The sequence below is a fragment of the Podarcis melisellensis genome, assembly GCF_964234715.1.
Source record: "Podarcis melisellensis genome assembly, chromosome: 1".
Taxonomy (NCBI): Eukaryota; Metazoa; Chordata; class Lepidosauria; order Squamata; family Lacertidae; genus Podarcis; species Podarcis melisellensis.
The window spans coordinates 9,065,762-9,085,164 of NC_138528.1; the positions used below are offsets into that span (position 1 = coordinate 9,065,762).

Genomic DNA, 19,403 nt, shown 5'->3' on the forward strand with positions numbered 1-19,403 from the left:
GTCCCACCCCTTAAGGAGTCTCAAAACGGTTAACAATCTCCTTTCCCTTCTTTCCCCACAACAAACACTCTGTGAGGTGAGTGAGGCTGAGAGACTTCAGAGAAGTGTGACTGGCCCAAGGTCACCCAGCAGCTGCATGTGGAGGAGCGGGGAATCGAACCCGGTTCACCAGATTAAGAGTCCACTGCTCTTAACCACTACACCACTGGACATGCTGTCCCTCCTTTCTGTCTCCAGCCTGCCACCTGAGGCGGCCTCCTGACTAAGTCTCATGGGCCTGGCAGTCACCTGAGCTGTCCCTAGGAGCCATCGCTCTCTCTCATGCACCTAATCTTTCCAGAGGTTGGGAGAGGGCAGAATTCGAATGATTAGCCACGTGGAGCAGTCTGCACACAGGCCAGAGCAGGGTCGAATGTTTGTCCAGGACCTTCTGGGAATGCAACGTTCCGTGCCTTCAGGCTGGGCGATATATTGATAATATCGTCCAAAACCGGTTTGAAGTCCATAATTTTTGACCTGGCCGCATGATGCATGCGTGTCTGCGTGCTATGCAGAAATCACAATGTGGGGGAAACCGCAAAGCCAGCCGATGCCTCCACAGAGCTCCATCCTTATTTCAGACATTGTGATATACTGGTAAATCGCGATGCTTAACTGGTGATATATCACAAAATTGAAAACCAGATAGCCAACCAGATAGGCTAAATCCTTGCTTGGTCACCAATGGCTTCCCTCTCCTCTGGCCTATCCCTCACCACTGAATCGCCTCCCTTATATATCTCCTGGGATAGCTCAGTTTCAGGGTTCTGGGTTCGAGTCCCACATTGGACAAAAAGATTCCTGCATTGCAGTGGGTTGGACTAGGTCACCCTCGTGGTCAAGTCTACAATTCTGTCATTCTTCTGCTTCCCCTCTGCAAGTCATGATGCAGCTGCCAAGGGCTCTTCGGCCTGATTTTTCCGAGTGGGAACAGCAACAGAGTCCTTGGAAGAGCCTCATCTTTATGAATTTCGCTTGCTCTCACCTTCTCCTGCCAGTGTGGTGTAGTGGTTAAGAGCGGTGAACTCATAATCTGGTGAACCGGGTTCGCTTCCCCGCTCCTCCACATGCAGCTGCTGGGTGACCTTGGGCTGCTCACACTTCTTTTAAGTCTCTCAGCCTCACTCACCTCACAGAGTGTTTGTTGTGGGGGAGGAAGGGAAAGGAGAATGTGAGCCGCTCTGAGATGCCCTTAGGGTGGTGATAAAGCGGGATATCAAATTTAAACTCTTCTTTTCTTCTTCTCCTTGATATGCTAGTCTTCTTCGTGCAGGGAATTCTCCCAGCCCACTGGTGCAGAGCAGCATTCAATCATGTGAACAGCCCCCAGTCTGAGGTGTTGTAGTGCAGACACCATCTCATGTTGTTGTTGTTGTTCCCCACCCATCTGACTGTAAACCAGGTGTCAAAAAATTAAAAAAGGGTAGTCAGGTGTCCTCCTTTACAGAGGCCGCTCCTCTATTTGAAGCAGATGCCTTCAGAATGCAGGATTGAACTCTCCCCTCATGAGTTCAATCCTTTTGGGTGCTTCTTTTCCAGTGTGCTCTCTGCCCTCACCACTGAAGGTACAGGCAGCCGGGGCAACCCAACCTATCAGGCACGTGACACCATTATTTGTTTGTTTATTTATATTTATATGCCACCTTTATCTTCCAAGGAGCTCAAGGTGGTGTACATGGTTTTCTCTTCCTTCCCATTTCACCCTCACAACAATCCTGTGAGGTAGGTTAGGCTAACAGATGGGGACTGACTCCAAGCCCACCCAGTGAGCTTTATGGCTGGGATTCGAACCCTGGTCTGCTGGGTCCTAGTCCAACCCTCTAACCAATTGACCACACTGTTGCTAGATGGTGTTTTCATGCTTTTTTTTTTTTAAGAAACCGGGGTTGAAAAGTGGGGCATTTAGAAGTCAGTAGATGATGAAGGAGCCATTTGGGTTTGTTTCACTGACTTCGTGCTTCTGAATCTGGCACCTCAGCGACTGTTTTCCACAGGAACTGAGCTCCGCGCAGCAAAGCGCCCCTGTGGCCCGTTGAGAAACCCACACTGCAGACACGTGTGGGTGTTTCTCGCGCCTCACAAGCTTCTGAGATCTTTCCATTTCTCGGCTCTTAATTTTTCCGGTCGGTCATTAGCTTCTTGCACTATTTACCACACAGCTATTTATAGCGGAGGCAGCTTTGTGCGGTGCTTCAGTCGGCTGCGCTCAAGAGCAGTCTCCGGCAGAAAGAAAGTGCGTGGTGAGGGGGGAGGAAGTCACTTGGAACAGATGAGGCCTAAACCTGGACAGCGCCTTCTCCAAGGGCAGGATTCTTCCCACTCTGGCCCCTATGTGTGGAGGTGGGCATGTGTATTTATTTTTATTATGATTAAATTTATTAAATTTATATAACTGCCCTTCATCAAGAGATCATAGGGCATTTCACAGAACAAAATACAAGATAAAATACAAGTAAATGATTGAACCAAAACAATAACCCCACCTCTGACATTGCCAGGCATTTGTGTGGGGGCACAAAGTTGGAGCACAGCACACAGTGGAACTGTGGAACTCCCTGCCACAGGAGTCAGTGATGGGCCCCCAACTTTGTTATTGTTGTTTAGTCGTTTAGTCGTGTCCGACTCTTCGTGACCCCATGGGCCAGAGCACGCCAGGCACTCCTGTCTTCCACTGCCTCCCGCAGTTTGGTCAAACTCATGTTCGTAGCTTTGAGAACACTGTCCAACCATCTCGTCCTCTGTCGTCCCCTTCTCCTTGTGCCCTCCATCTTTCCCAGCATCAGGGTCTTTTCCAGGGAGTCTTCTCTTCTCATGAGGTAGCCAAAGTATTGGAGCCTCAGCTTCAGGATCTGTCCTTCCAGTGAGTACTCAGGGCTGATTTCCTTCAGAATGGAGAAGTTTGATCTTCTTGCAGTCCATGGGACTCTCAAGAGTCTCCTCCAGCACCATAATTCAAAAGCATTCTTTCTTCGGCAATCAGCCTTCTTTATGGTCCAGCTCTCACTTCCATACATCACTACTGGGAAAACCATAGCATTAACTATACGGACCTTTGTTGGCAAGGTGATGTCTCTGCTTTTTAAGATGCTGTCTAGGTTTGTCATTGCCCCCAAGTTAGATGGCTTCAAAGGAGAATTGGGCCAAATCACGGAGGTGAATGCTATCGACAGCTGCTATTATTTATTGCATTTCTATTCCACCTAGCCCTCAATGAGCTCAAAGTAGTGTACGTGGTTCTCCCCTTCCTCATTTAATCCTGACAAAAGCCCTGTGAGGTAGGTTACACTGAGTGGAAGTCACTGGCCCAGGGTACCCAGCAAGCTCCATGGAAGAGTGGAGAATTTAACCCTGATCTACTCTGCTTCCATGGTCAAAGGCACATAATGTATGTGCCTTGAGATGTCTTAATATTGTGGTGTCGGCCCAGGCTGGCTCAAGAAATATTACCGCACGAGGCAAAGGAAATAACTCTTCTATGTATAAAAGCTCAACTGGTCTGACAACTGAAACTTCAAGACTGGTGACAAGATGGGATATTTCTAGTCAACCTCAGGTGGAAGACATCACTCAGTATCTTTAAGGCTGCCCCTTATATAGACACCCAAGAGATCGCTCTCTGAAACCTTTGTTCACACAAGCAAGCAGATACACCTGGGCAGAAATGGTTTGGTTTCCTTGGAGTGACAACAATAGCTTTGTAAGACAGAGAGTGGTCCTCTACGTCAGTGTTTCCCAACCTTGGGCCGCCAGCTGTTTTTGGACTACAACTCCCATCATCCCTACCTAGTAAGACCAGTGGTCAGGGATGATGGGAATTGTAGTTCAAAAACAGCTGGAGGCCCAAGGTTGGGAAACACTGCTCTACGTACAGTCATAACTCGGGTTACAGACGCTTCAAGTTGTGCGTTTTCGTGTTAAGGACACGCCAAAACCTGGAAGTACTGGAAAGGGTTACTTCCGGGTTTTGGCGGTTACGCATGCGCAGAAGCGCTAAATTGTGCTTTGCGCACGTGCAGAAGTGCCGGATCGCAACCCGCGCGTGTGCAAATACGGCACTGCGGGTTGCCAACGTGCCTCCCACATGGATCACGTTCGCAACCCAAGTGTCCACTGTACTGGCCACCAAAATAATAAAAATTTAAAAAAATTAATTGTTGTGGTGATTCAGAGGTTTAATGTGAAATCAAGCTGGATTCAAGTTTGTTGGGGTCTCTGGTAACTTCTCTCTCTTACATCATGGGTGTTGGGCTTATATTATGGATAAATATTCTTTTTTTTAAATCAGGACTATGGCTTGTCTTGGCCTTTGCTAGGACAATAAGTTTAAAAGGAAGAATTCAGCTGCAGAGTGGCTTCGTCAAGGAGTTACCCTGTTGAAACGTCAGCCTTTAACTGCAGCGCTTGGATAAACCAAGTGTCCCGGGTTGGATGTTATTTCCTTGTTTCTTCATCAGGAATGTCCTCATAATAACACAACAAGTTTACTAAGTGCTTTATATTATAATGGCTCTGTATGGTAGACCAAACATTACCTTCCCATTAAAGGTGGAACGCTCTGTGTGCTGTCTGAAGTTGTGTGATTTGGTGAGGGTTACCTTATGAGCTCCCAGCTGAATTGAAATTTAAACCAGGAATCTCTTGCACAACCATTTGCCTGTTCTAGCTGCTACACCTGCTCTGCATTTTCCAAATACTTATTTTCTTTCCGTAATGCTTATACAAAGACATTTGAGCACCCCTTTCTACAATATCTTATGACGGAAGGGAAACACCCAGGATTATTTTGCCTTGTTTATTTTGTCCATGGTTTTTGTAGGGGAACTTATATAACATACTTCCTGCATTCCACTTTTGTGTATTCACTTTAAAGGGAAGTTAGAAAGATGAACTAGCAACTGCCTGTGTCTTCCGCCGAAGGAGACCTGTGCCAAATAGAGCAGTGATTTCGGAAGAAGGGCCATCTCTGCGACAAATGGGAATATTTGGATAAGCTGGGGAATTTCCAGAGTCGACAAAATCTAGGCCAGATACAATATGAGCTGGGAACTTTTTCCTTTGGTATTGTTCTCACAATGGGTGTTGTTGACACAAAATGCTAAAAACAGAGTTTATCGCTTCTATAAATTGAAACAGCCAATTTGATGTGAAGTTCCCCCCTCTTTTTTGCATAATACACACAAAGAGATGTTTTCTAGATCCATCCTTTGGGGTGGGGGAAGAGAACACCTTGCATCTCCGCATCAAGGCCTCTCTTCCTGGGATTCCCAACTGCAAAGGATGAAACACCATCTGTGCCGCCACCATGGCAGAACAAGGTGGTTTGTAAATCTCCTTTTTTAAGAACCTTCCATGTGCTGAGCTTTTAGGTGGTGGGGCTGGCCCACCCATGAGGCAAGGTGAGGTGGCCGCCTCAGGCGGCAGGATCCACAGGAACAGCAGGCCTGGGCTCCAAGGAATGCATTGTCCGCTGTTTCTTCTTCTTCTGCTGCTGCTGCTGCTGCTGCAGCTGCAGTGACAGCTGTGACACACTCCCTGTCTCCTTGACAGCCCCTGCCATGCTGCGTCAACAGTGGTCTTACGGCGAATAGGAGGTGCTGCTGGTCTCCTACCACCAGCGATTTTGGCGCCTGGGGCGGTGCGCGTGCCCTGCACCCGGGGCAGGGCAAGCCAGGCACAATGCTCCACGAGGACCTCCAAGTCTGCCTGCCTTCTCCCACTCAGCCGCCCTACACCTGAGGGGGAGGCGGCGGGTAGACAGTTTGGGGCAGCGCAGAGCTTGCGGGCACCCAAGCTACTGCATCACTCCCAGGAGAGACACGTGGCTCAGGCACGCTGCAGGCCCTGCAGTGAGTGCCGCCTGGCATTTTGTCACCCCCTTAGTGATGACACCCTGGGTGGCCCGCCCCCACCGCACCCCCTTCCTCCGCCCCTGCCTCCCACCCCTAGGGGCTGCTCCCTGGGGGGTCTCCTGGGGTCTGCGCCCACCTGGCATGATTCTGAGCAGGCCATTCCCCCCCCCCATTACTGCCTCTGATTCCCACTTCAACTATCGTGTAAGGTTGATTCGATTCCTTCTCTTTGTTCCTGATCTTCACTCACTCCCTTGTTCTCAATGTTAACCTTTATCGGGCTGCCAATGGCAACTAACTATGATGCTTATCTTCTACGTCCACTGTGGCACGAGTGTCACAATTGACAAATTTTGCTTGTTACAGGATTCCTAGCCTGTAACAGGTGAGTGAGAGTCTACCCCATCCCCGCCCTGTATGAATTAAGGTTTATTTCTCTCCGGTTTCCATTCCTCATTCCCAGGGCTTCTGTTTATCAGGGAAAGAAGACCCTTGCTCTTACAAATTGCTAGCAAATAAAGTACAGCTGCCACATGTCCGCAATTTCCTGGACATCACCAGGATTCGTCCTTCAAAAGTGGCGTCTGGGAGGAATTATCTAATATTGCTTGAAATGTCCAAAAAAAAACCAAGCATATGGCAGCCCATATCCTATATGTTGGTTGTCGGGGGCTTTTTTTTGCCAATTTCCAGAAAAATAGCTCAAAAACTTTGGGCAAACTATCAACAACTTTTGTTTCTGGATTTTCACTTTTTGAAATATGGCAACCCTAAAACAGCTTTGTTTCTGGTCCGGTTTTTTATCCTGGTATCATTGCGTTCCCTTTTGGCAGAGAAACATCCTTGAGTCATGTATCTGGATCAACTTGGCATACACAGCAGGGTTTTGTATAAAGCTCACAATCCGGTCCCACCCTGAACGGGGCTCGTAAGGGGAGGCAGGGTGAATCTGAATACCAGCGGCAGGGAATTGCAGGAAAGGAAAGAACTTTTGTGCTCTAGCTCTGCTGGCGGCCGTCCTGCGGGCACTTGGTTGGCCGCTATGAAAACAGCAGACTGCACTCGGTGGTTCATTTGGCCTGATCCTGCTGGGCTACTCTTCTATATTCAGAGGGAGACAGAATTGTGATGTGTGTGTGTGATATGCAAACAGCACAATGCGCCGGGGCGCCGGGGGGGGGGGGGGAGAGAGACCGTGAAGCCAGCCATTGCTTCTCTCGATTCCTGCAGCCTCTGTTAACTGTACAGGTGCTGGCAAAAATCACGAGGTCCATCCTTATTTCAGACATTGTGATATATCAGTGTATTGCGATATATCATGATATTGAAAAGACAGATATTGCCCAGGGGTGTGGAGATCACAGCTATATGTAACATGGAGCCTGGCCTGGCCTCCTGCCCTCAGGTGCGCCGTGCAGTTCGTTTCCTCGCTTCAAAGCGAATTTCAACTGCTTTTGTATGTTGAATTGGGGAGCCTGCCATCTTGTCCTTTGCCTCGGGCAGCAAAATGCCTTGGGCCTGCCTTGTGCAAACACCCTGCGATTGGAATAGTTCTGCATCATGCAACTCTCACCCTTTGCTAAGAATCTGACACCTCTGCACTGAGCAGGGAGAGTCACTTTTCATACCCTGCAATGCACTCCATGAGTCCTGCCTGGGACATCATGACGATGATGATGATAATTTATACCCTGCCCATCTGACTGGGCTTCCCCAGCCACTCTGGGCGGCTCCCAACAGACTATTAAAAACACAATAAAACATCAAACATTAAAAACTTCCCTAAACAGGGCTGCCTTCAGATGTCTTCTAAAAGTCAGGTGGTTGTTTATTTCCTTGACATCTGGTGGGAGGGCGTTCCACAGGGTGGGTGCCACTACCGAGAAGGCCCTCTGCCTGGTTCCCTGTAACCTCACATCTCGCAATGAGGGAACCACCAGAAGGCCCTCAGAGGAGGACCTCGGTGTCTGGGCTGAATGATGGGGGTGGAGATGCTCCCTCGGGTATACTGGGCCAAAGCTGTTTAGGGCTTTAAAGGTGAGCACTAACACATGAGCAGCTTGCTTGCAGGACCACACAAACGGCTTGATGATGGATGAAAGATGCAACTTAATGACACCGTGTCATGTGCTTCAGAAACTTGAGCTCAAGTTCAATGTGTTATCATTCAGCAATAAAGTCCTGAAGAACTTGGGGTGGTTCTGTCTTCAATATTGCCTTAACCCATTTTTTTTCTCTCAACCACTTCAATCTGTGGAAATGGCACTGCTACAAGTGCCACAAAATGTTCATTGGAACTCCCTGCCTATTGATATCAGGCAGGTGCCTTTACTGTACAGTGGTACCTCTGGTTATGTACTTAACTCATTCTGGAGAGCTGTTCTTAACCTGAAACTGTTCTTAACCTAAAGCACCACTTCAGCTAGTGGGGCTCCTGCTACCGCTGCACAATTTCTATTCTCATCCTGAAGCAAAGTTCTTAACCTGAGGTAATATTTCTGGGTTAGCAGAGTCTGTAACCTGAAGTGTCTGTAACCTTAGGTACCACTGTACTCTTTTCAGCAAGGGCTGAAAACATTTTTGTTCAGATAAGCCTTCCCAGATACGGAGAACGTTGTGTTTTAATCTGTTTTTAGTCTATCACTATTGTTTTTTGTGGGGTTTTTATATTGTTTTAAAAACATAGTTGTTTTAAACTTCTTTTACCAATAATTTTATTGCTTTGATTTTTTTTGTAAACAGACATGAGGATTTTTCCTATCATCAAGCAGTGTATTAAATCAATACATTTAAATCAATACATTTTTCCTATCATCAAGCAGTGTATTAAATCAATACATTTAAATGGCAAGGAACAGTAGCTTACTTCCCAGCACCCTTAACAAACAACAGTTGTTCCCAGAATTCTTGGGAAACGTCGCATGCTTTAAAGGCATGGACAAAGTCTATAGGGGCTATGGGTAGAGTAGTAGAGCTTAGATGGAGGGTTCACCTCCCCTTTTTTGCATTTCTGAGTGACCCACCCCATTCTGCATGAGATTTGCTTGTTTAAAAGTTGAGGTGGCCCTCTGCTGTGTTCGTCCAATTTACAGTGGTACCTCGGGTTACATACGCTCAGGTTACAGACTCCAGAAATAGTGCTTCAGGTTAAGAACTTTGCTTCAGGATGAGAACAGAAATCGTGCTCCGGTGGCACGGCAGCAGCTTTTAGCCCCATTAGCTAAAGTGGTGCTTCAGGTTAAGAAGAGTTTCAGGTTAAGTACGGACCTCCGGAACGAATTAAGTACTTAACCCGAGGTACCACTGCACACTGAATATCTGAACAAGCACAAATCTCCCCCTTTGCGAATTGTGAGTAAGAAGATTGTCAGCTAACTGGCCTGGTCAGGCAGGATGTAGCGCTCAGAGACATGGTTAGCACCCATGTGATTACACAGAGATGTCGCACGGTAACATGAAATGCGCCTGGTCTCAGCCAATACTACGCAACGTCCCCATTCAATGTGGTTGACTGCAAAGGAGGGAGATTTCTCTTGATGCATTGCCGAGAGAGACACATTTTCTTCTTCTTTTTCTACGCAACTGGAGAAGTGTCTTCTATGAAAGACAAAGGGGCCAGGAACTTGCAGAGCTTTTGTTTGTTTTATTCATTTCTTAAAACCTATGCACCCCTTGATGGCAAAATAAAATTTAAAAACCCCTCAAAGAGGATAAAACAATAACATCAAGGAAAAACTGCAGCTGTTCTTTAAAGCGTACCAAAGTTAAAATACGGAAACACAGATTAAAATTACGCCAACTTCCTAAGCATCTGGGTGGGCTTGTCTGAGCAGGAATGTTTTCAGCAGGTGCCACAAAGAGCACAGTGAAGGCACCTCTTGATCTTGAGGCAGGGAGTTCCAAAGTCTAGGCGCTGCTGCACTCCACAACCGAGTTCTTTCCGAATGGGTATTATGTGGCACCACTCGTAGTGCCAATTCCACCAGTTGAAACAGTCGAGGGGAAACGTGTGTTAAGGCTACCTCTTAGAGAAACTAGTCCCAAGTTGTAAAGACCTTTTACATTCTGGGAATCATGGAATTGTAGAGTTGGAAGGGACACATGGTCATCTAGTCCAGCCCCCTACAATGCAGGAATCTCAGCTAAAGCATCCATGGCAGATGGTCACCCAACCTTTGCTTAAAAACCTCCAAGGAAGGAGAGTCCACCACCTCCCAAGGGAGACCATTCCACTGTCAAACAGCTCTTACCGTCAGAAAATTCTTCTTGATCTTTAGCTGGAATCTCCTTTCTCGTAACTTGAAGCCATGGGTTCAAGTTCTACCCTCCGGAGCAAGAGAAAACAAGCATGCTCCATCTTCCATGTGACAGCCCTTGAGATATTTGAAGATGGCTATCACATCTCCTCTCAGTCTCCTCTTTTCTGGGCTAAACCTACCCAGCTCCTTCAACCGTTCCTCATCAGGCTTGGTTTCCAGACCCTTGATCATCTTGGTCGCTCTCCTCTGCACACCTTCCAGCTTCTCAATCCCTACATACAAAAGACACTTCCATTGTGTTCCATGCTGTTCTTTTTCTTAAAATAAAAATCCCAGGAGCATGCTTGATATTTCATGTCACAAATTTCCACAGCACAACTAATGTATGTGGCACTTTTACAGAATAAAGGGAATAATAGAAGCTCGGTCCTCTAAGGAACTTCCAGTCTGAGGCGTCCTGCTCACTGAAGAACTTTATTTATTCAAGAATTTGCTCAATTTGTATGATGGACTATCGACACATGTTCTTTGAGCAGCTCATAGAATATAAATGACGAAATGCAATATTAAAATGTGGAACGCAGAGAGGAATTCAACATCATGCTTTTCTGACTGTCCCTCTGGAACAAGCATTTTGAGTTGCCTGGTGAGATTATTCCCCCTTCTCTTCCTCCTGTGTGCTGCTTTGGGGGTTCCCAGAGCCAATTTTGGGGGTGCAAAGGGGTGAGCCTACTGGTTGTGGTGGAACCCAGGAAGGCAGAATAGCCTACCACCTCAAGTGTGTGGTCACCAATGCTGATGCCCAAATGCTGGTGACGTCCTGACTCGGGCTGTTGGTCTTCATCAGGCTGCTGAAAAATTTCCACATCACTTGGGAAGACAGGTAAAGTAAGGCCAGTGTACTGGAAGAAGCAAATATCACCCGTGTCAAAGCGATAATCCTTCAACATCAACTTCGTTGGACTGGTCATGTTGTGCGGATGCCTGATGATCGTCTTCCAAAGCAACTACTCTATTCCCAACTTTAAAATGGAAAGTGCGATGCTGGTGGTCAACAAAAGAGGTTTAAAGACTCTCTCAAGGCAAATCTAAGCAAATGTAGTATAAACACCGACAACTGGGAAACACTGGCCTGCGAGCGCTCCAGTTGGAGAACAGCCTTTACCAAAGGTGTTGTGGGCTTTGAAGACGCTCAAACTCAGGACGAAAGGGAGAAATGTGCTAAGAGGAAGGCACGCTTAGCAAATCTACACTGTGATCAACTCCCGCCCGGAAACCAATGTCCCCACTGTGGAAAGACGTGTGGATCCAGAATTGGCCTCCACAGTCACTTACGGACTCACTGTGAAGACCGTGTTTATGGAAGACAATCTGACTTGGCTACGAGGGATCGCCAAATAAGAAGAAGGAGAGGCCAGACTCCCTGCAAACTTGGGCAAATTGGTTGACTCTCTGTACAACATTTGGAAAAATAGGGAGCTTCCTTGTACTGAGTCAGACCGTTGAGGTCTTCAGGCAGGGGACATTATCAGCCCTACCTGGGAATGCCTGCCATTGAGCTACAGCCTTCTGGAAGACCGCATGTTCCCTGTCCCTGACCCACATGATCTGATACTTCGCTGTACAATTTCCCCCCTGCTCATAGAAAACCAGCACCTCAGGAAGGACTCTAGCTTCACCACCCTGCTGGCATGCTAGCTTTCTACGTGTGAGGAATTTAAATTATGAATAGAAGAGCAGGTTAGCGGAGAGCTTTTGTCCCTGACAGGCTAATTTTCTACATGCAGGGATATCGCTTTGTACGCAGGTGTATTCAGTCATGGGCCTACTCTGAGCAAATGGAGCACACTTAGTTTCGGTCAGAGGTGAGGAATATGGCACCTCTTTTTAGAGAGAGGAGGGTTGCAAGAATCAGTTCCTCACACACAGGGCCTCTGTGTGTGTTTGAACAGGCTCTCAGTATAATCTCTGTTTCTGGTATTATTGCTAAAGGCAACAGCTGCTGAATGAGACCCCATAATAAAAGCCTTTGGGGGGGGAATCTTGCCTTCTGTTCCTTTTGAATAGGTTTCAGGGGCCGATCAAACAGGTTTGTCAGGAGACACAAGTATTTTATATGAATGCTCTAGCTGTCTTTGTAGGGCGAAACTCACCGTGGAAGCTAAGGGTAGACTTTTCTGAGTTACAACTTGAGTCAAAGCAAAATAAGGCGGTGGGGGAAAAGTTCACAGCCTCTTTTTGTCCAGGCCTGGAAGCATGTTGCAAATTCCTAATTAAACAGCTCAGGAGAAGCAGCAAAACTTAAGCAACTAGACAATCGGGTGCCTCCATTTTTCCATATTTAAAGCTGAGGACAGAGGGGAAATTGGATTTAGTTCTCACTGAAAGGCAAGCCTCCTTGACTGCAGCAGTTTTCACTGACATTGGGCCCCCAGCTCCCAGTCTGAATCAAGATGGCGGACCGAAATCTCACTTTGGCATGACTTGAACTTGTTGCTTCTCGAGATATTGTCACCAGACTTGGCATGAGTGACCCAGAGGTGGACATTTGGGCACCAGGTTCCATTTCAAATCAAGATAGCCGACCAAAACATGATTTTGCTGTGACTTCGCTTGATTTTTTTGGCACTCTCCACTTAAAAATCACAATATATTTTGGATTTCCAAAATTCTTCACCGTCAGCAGGCACCCCCCACTTAGTTATATGAGGGGAAACTTCATTACAGAAGTCGTTTATTAGGAAGAATTGCATATAAACTTGCTTATACTGGGAGAAACCCAGCCATGAATTTTCATTAGGACTTTGAACAAATAAAATTTGAAAACTGACCTGGAACATCGATAAACTGAGGAAAACAAAAATGGACACATTTAACCAGCCCTACTTCTAGCTCAAAGGTCCAAAGGTCCGTATAGTTAAAGTCATGGTTTTCCCAGTAGTGATGTATGGAAGTGAGAGCTGGACCATAAAGAAGGCTGATCGCCAAAGAATTGATGCTTTTGAATTCTGGTGCTGGAGGAGACTCTTGAGAGTCCCATGGACTGCAAGAAGATCAAACCGATCCATTCTGAAGGAAATCAGCCCTGAGTGCTCACTGGAAGGACAGATCCTGAAGCTGAGGCTCCAATACTTTGGCCACCTCATGAGAAGAGAAGACTCCCTGGAAAAGACCCTGATGCTGGGAAAGATGGAGGGCACAAGGAGAAGTGGACGGTAGAGGACGAGATGGTTGGACAGTGTTCTCAAAGTTACCAGCATGAGTTTGACCAAACTGTGGGAGGCAGTGGAAGACAGGAGTGCCTGGTGTGCTCTGGTCCATGGGGTCACAAAGAGTCAGACACGACTAAACAACAACCACTTCTAGCTCTGAAACCTGACAGTCTTTAGCAAGTTTCCTCTGGTGCAAGCAAGGCTCCTTGCAGTCTAGTGTGCCCACTTATGCGTCGCCAAAAAAGAGGTAATGCATCTTTAAAAAAAAATGCTTGTTCATATTTCACCTATCTTTGTATTCTAGAAACCTTTATCTTTCTCTCTCTCGCAAGGTTACCGCACATCTCCAAGAATCTTGGAGACGAGACAGTTGTTTGTTAAAAGGATGCTGGAAGTTGTAGCTCTGTTGGAGGGAAACTACATTTTCCAGGAGTTTTTGGGTGGAGACATGCGCTTTAATTGTACGCTGTGGATGTGAGCGCGTTGCAAATGAAAGCTTAGTTTGCCGTCTTTCTCCTCCCCTTCTCATCACAGCGGTGAAGTTTCTTTTGTCGGAAAAAGAAGAAGCCAAACTTCATTTTCCCACATCAACTGGTCATACCTGCTCTACCACTTCACTGAGTGCCTTGTTTGCTTGTCAGTGTGTTGCCCTGTTTTCTCAGTGTAAGGTGTGTGTGTGTGTGTGTGTGTGTGTGTGTGATGCTTTGAAACCCTCTACTGGTGATGACTAATCTGAAACCAGTTTCTGTGACGTATGGGAGAAGGGCCAATTTAAAAGATCCCTCTGTGTTTCGGTCTTGCAACTTGTTTCTCCTTTGGGTTTTTAAGGGGCGTCCTTGGGAAATGGAGGAGGCAGAATACATAAAATCATAGAATTGTCGAGTGGGAAGGGACCTTGAAGCCCAACCCCCTGCGATGCAGGACTATGCAGCTGTCCCATACAGGGTTCGAACCTGCAACCTTGGCATTATCAGTACCAAGCTCTAACCGGCTGAGCTATCCAGGCATGCAGGTTCAGTCCCTGGCATTTCTGATTAAAAGGATCAGGTAGCAGGTGGTGTGGAAAAGGACTTGTGTCAGCCTGACAACCTTGTGAGAGCCAGTGTGGTGTAGTGGTTAAGAGCGGTAGTCTCGTAATCTGGGGAACCGGGTTCGAGTCTCCGCTCCTCCACATGCAGCTGCTGGGTGACCTTGGGCCAGTCACACTTCTCTGAAGTCACTCAGCCTCACTCATCTCACAGAGTGTTTGTTGTGGAGGAGGAAGGGAAAGGAGAATGTTAGCCGCTTTGAGACTCCTTAAAGGGAGTGAAAGGCGGGATATCAAATCCAAAACTCTCTCTTCTGTGACCCCCCAGATACAACAGCAGCAGCAACAACAACAACAAGGCACCCTGGGGTGCTTTGAATGCTGGTCAGAGGTGCTGCGGCCAACACTGGCCCCTGTCCCTCTTTTCTTTTCTGATGCCCTCTTGCTTCTCTGACTCCCAAAGGCTTGCACAGCTGTTTTTTTAATTAAATAAATTTTATTAGTATTTTCCACACAACAACAACACGAAACATATCGAAAAATAACAATACACAACACACAAAAACCAACATCAGAAAAACTAAAAAAGCAACAACTAAAAAAAATCCAAAACAAATCCATATCTCACAAGTTAATAATATAAACACTAAAACAACAACAAAACATTGACTTCCACCAATCCCACAGCACCTCCTTTATCTCTCATTGTGTTTTCCTGTTTTCCTTATCATCTCTATCCAAACATCTAGATATAAATCCCTCTTTCTTATCCTTTCACTTCACAAGGTTATTCCAGACTCAGCCAGATTTCTGTCCTCGAACCTTAACTTTTGAGGTATTCATTTAGGCACTCCCATTCTTTTTTTACTTCACTTTTTGGTTTTTGTCTTATTATGTCTGTCAATTTGCCTAATTCTAAGTATTCTTGCAGAGCAGTTTATTGCAGCAGCCCTGGCTACAAGCTCTCCAGGCAAATGGTGCCTCTGGGGCTGGCCAGGGGGTGCTGGGTGCCAGGAACTGAGGCAGCCTCAGAGCAAACAAGCAAGCAGGCGAGGGAGCCCAGCCAGCCAATCAGCCCTTGCTGTTGGGAATGGACAGATAAGTCCCAGGCCCCTGTGGGGCAGTGTGAGGAGGCACCTCTCTCTGGGGCAGCTCAGAGACCAGGGGCGGCGGCAGCAGCAGCTGCCCAGAGGACTCCCAAGGAGAGGGGAGAGGAGGCTGAGGGAACCCTCCACAAGGGAGGGTGTTCAAAAAGGGGTGAGGGGCTGCCAGCTCTGCAGGCAAGGGGTGGCATCACTGGGCTCCTGAGCCCCACAGAGGGGCTGCAGAAAGAGTGTACTTGGTCAAGGGACTCAAAAAGGTTGAAAACCTTTGGTTTATTCAATACTGGACTGACCCAGAGTAGATGCATTGAAATTAATGGGCTGAAGTTAGGACAAATGAAATATACTTGGAGTCGAGAGTGGATTTCATGCTCTTTATTCAGCTCACAGTGGTGAGGAGGAATGGAAGTTCCCCCAGAATGTCTGCTTTATATATATTATTTACACAATGGGCCCCACTTGATTGGCTAATTCTGGAATTCTCCTGTAGGCCAATCAGGTTGCGGATTCACTTCCACCTGGAGCTGGATTGGGTGGCTCCTGTGGACCAATCAGACTGCTGCATTCTGAATCCTATTGTTCTAAGACCAATCAGACTGCTGAATTCTGAATCCTATTGTTCTAGGACCAATCAGACTGCTGCATTCTGAATCCTATTGTTCCAGGACCAATCAGACTGCTGCATTCTGAATCCTATTGTTCTAAGACCAATCAGACTGCTGCATTCTGAATCCTATTGTTCTAGGACCAATCAGACTGCTGCATTCTGAATCCTATTGTTCCAGGACCAATCAGACTGCTACATTCTGAATCCTATTGTTCTAAGACCAATCAGACTGCTGCATTCTGAATCCTATTGTTCTAGGACCAATCAGACTGCTGCATTTTGGATCCTATTCAACTCAGTACATAACAACAAAGCAGCTTCCTCTGTGCAGCTTAGTAGTACAGAGGACATGACTAGTTGTAAGTTGTTGAACTGGGCATTCTGGCAGCAAGCGGCTGTTCTTTACTGCATTTGCTAAGCATGCTGAGATTCTTGTATTGAAGGGAGTTGGACTAGTTGACTCTCAGAGTCCCTTCCAACTCTGTAATTCGGTGATTCTATGAGTGAGAGAGAATTCTGCCCACTTTTGCTCTCACCCTACATGCCACTAGTGTCAGCCCCTGTCCATCACTGATATGCATTCCTCAACACTCCTTGTGGGAGTGTAGTCCTCGTCAGAAAAATATATGTGTCCCCAACCCCTGTCTTATAAGTTTGACCTCAAACCATCTCCTGAGACAGCTGAACTTTTGTACAGGAGCTTCAGAAAAATGGCATATTTCCCTCCATGCTAAATTTCAGAGCGAATGGGCAGAGTTGTCTGGGTTGGGTGCTTTTCCTCGTTATTTTTTTTTTTAATTGTGGCTTGTTGAAATGAAACACTTATTTTGGGTCTGTTTGCAAGTCAGGGCATGAGGAGAGGCTGTGGGAAGAGGCTGAGTCATCCCTCCAGAGAACTTTATTTTCAGAATCTTTCAACTGTTGCGAATATTGCATGCAGCGTTAGGCTTATGTTTACATTTATCAGCTGTGATTAAAAAAACAAATTAACCGGGAGCTTTTTATAGATAGCATGCGATGGGGTGACTTGAACTCTGCAGATCTCAGCAGAATCGCACTAAAAACAAAGCTAAAGATTTTTTTTCCACAGATTATTGACCTGTATTTTGCTCAAATAACAGCCGAAAACTAATGGAGTCTCTGTAAAGACCTGTGGGAAATGGTTTTATTTAAAACAGGGGTGAGCAGAAACTGGATTTGCAGGGTCCGTTTTTTTTAAAAAAACCTCGAACCTCAAGTTCCATCAACAGAATCCTGATGTAAGATGTTGGCTGGGAAACAGAACTAATTGCCTATTACTAGTGCTTGGAATGCCCATTTTAAAAAGGAACTAGGTGTAGTTCAAGTTCGTCCTGTTCAAAAATGAATTCGTTCTGGTTCCAGTTAGTTTCTAAAAGTTCAGTCTTGGCAATCTCAACCCCCCTCCCAGCATCCAGATTGTTGCAAACTGCTGTGCCAGTTTCAGAAAGTAAATCAGGGACCACACACAAGTAATACAGTGTATGACAGGCAAAATATCAGCAGGTGAAGCTTTCACCATAATCATATTTCCATGCTAAAATCACCATAATCATATTTCCATGCTAAGTTAACCTGTTTAATTTGGGCCATCCACACAAGGTGTCATTTGCTTTATTCCTGTGCTTCTTGCGGCAAGCTGTTCCTTTTGGAAGAGAGCTACTCTGTTCCTCAGGGAAGATACAGGAAATGCCTCACATTCCTGCCTTCTGTTGCTTAGCAACAGTGATTTAGTGACTAAGCATCCTTAGCAAAAGTAGCACCTCCCTAGCTGCCTAATAGGTCTTGGAAGGTTGCCTCCACGCTTTACTTTCTAACTTCCTTTATAGATGACCTATTTATTTATTTGCTTGTTTGGTTTGTTTGTTTGTTTGTTTGTTTGTTTGTTTGTTTAAAGTAAAAGCTATGAGTCTGGGGGCCCTGCTGGGGTGCAAGGAGGAAATGATTGTGAAAATGACCAGAAATTGTTCAAAGGTGAACCCGTTTTTTCTTTTAGTTCACCCAGCCGAATTCAGAAACTTCTGAGCTTCAAGGCAGGGCCTATTGGACACCTGCTGCACAGCTATTGCCTATCATTATTCCCTCTGTTTCTAGTGTTTAGGCTGTGAGTTTTAAACTGGCTTATGTAGCCAAAATAGCACTATCCATGCCCATGCAGATGGCCATCCAACCTGTGCTTATAAATCTCCAAGGAAGGAGAGTCCACCGCCTCCCGAGGGAGACCATTCCACTGTTGAACAGCTCTTACTGTCAGAAGGTTCTCCCTTATATTTAGTTGTAATGTATGTTGTGGATGCAGCCTTAGTTACAGACTCTGTTAAGCTAAGGCACTTCCTGAAACAAATAGTAAAGGTAAAGGGACCCCTGACCATTAGGTCCAGTTGTGACTGACTCTGGGGTTGCAGCGCTCATCTCGCTTTATTGGCCAAGGGAGCCGGCGTACAACTTCTGGGTCATGTGGCCAGCATGACTAAGCCGCTTCTGGCGAACCAGAGCAGTGCACGGAAACGCCGTTTACCTTCCCACCGGAGTGGTACCTATTTATCTACTTGCACTTTGACGTGCTTTCGAACTGCTAGGTTGGCAGCAGCAGGGACCGAGCAACAGGAGCTCACCCCGTTGCGGGGATTCGAACCACCGACCCGGCAAGTCCTAGGCTCTGTGGTTTAACCCACAGCGCCATACATGAACAGAAATGCTGCTCTCTTGATTTCGCCCCCTCTTCTCTGTATTTTGTGCTGCGTCCCTCTATGCCAAAATATGTTCGAAAAGACCTGTGTATTTGCAAAAGCGTGCAAAATTCATTGGGGGAAAAAAACGTGTACAGGATGCAAAATTGCTTAGAAAAATCTACTTGTTGGGAGAAACGCAGACAATTTCCGCTGAGTCAACTGGGAAAACAAGAGAAACTGAAATGGATTGATTTGTACACCCTCCAATTAGCACTAAACTTGGTCTGGAAAAACAAAAGCCCTGATCTTAACTGGTGGCAGGGAGCTGAAAGCAATGGTCTAGTCCGTTCCTATAATGTGATGGTTGAGATTTTCACAGTGTGGGGGAAAGCAGTGTACAAATATTGGAAATAAACCAATAAATTGGGAGTGAGGAGGACAATATACACTACTTTGAGCACACTTGGGGGAAAAGTAGGGTATAAAGGGAATATGCAATAAATAGATATATTTCAGAGTTATAGTAGGGGACCTTTCCGGCCTTTGGGCAGCTTGCATTCAATAAATTAATTTAAAAATGATGATGATGATGATGATGATGAATTCTCCTTTTTTTA

The 19,403-nt window shown here is 46.3% G+C and overlaps 1 protein-coding gene across 4 annotated transcripts in view; it reads left to right on the forward strand.

Annotated features, from left to right (window-relative positions):
- The window catches only part of PRKCH (protein kinase C eta), a 102,098-nt gene that overhangs the window by 12,385 nt on the left and 70,310 nt on the right, over window positions 1-19,403 (forward strand). The window lies entirely within an intron of this gene.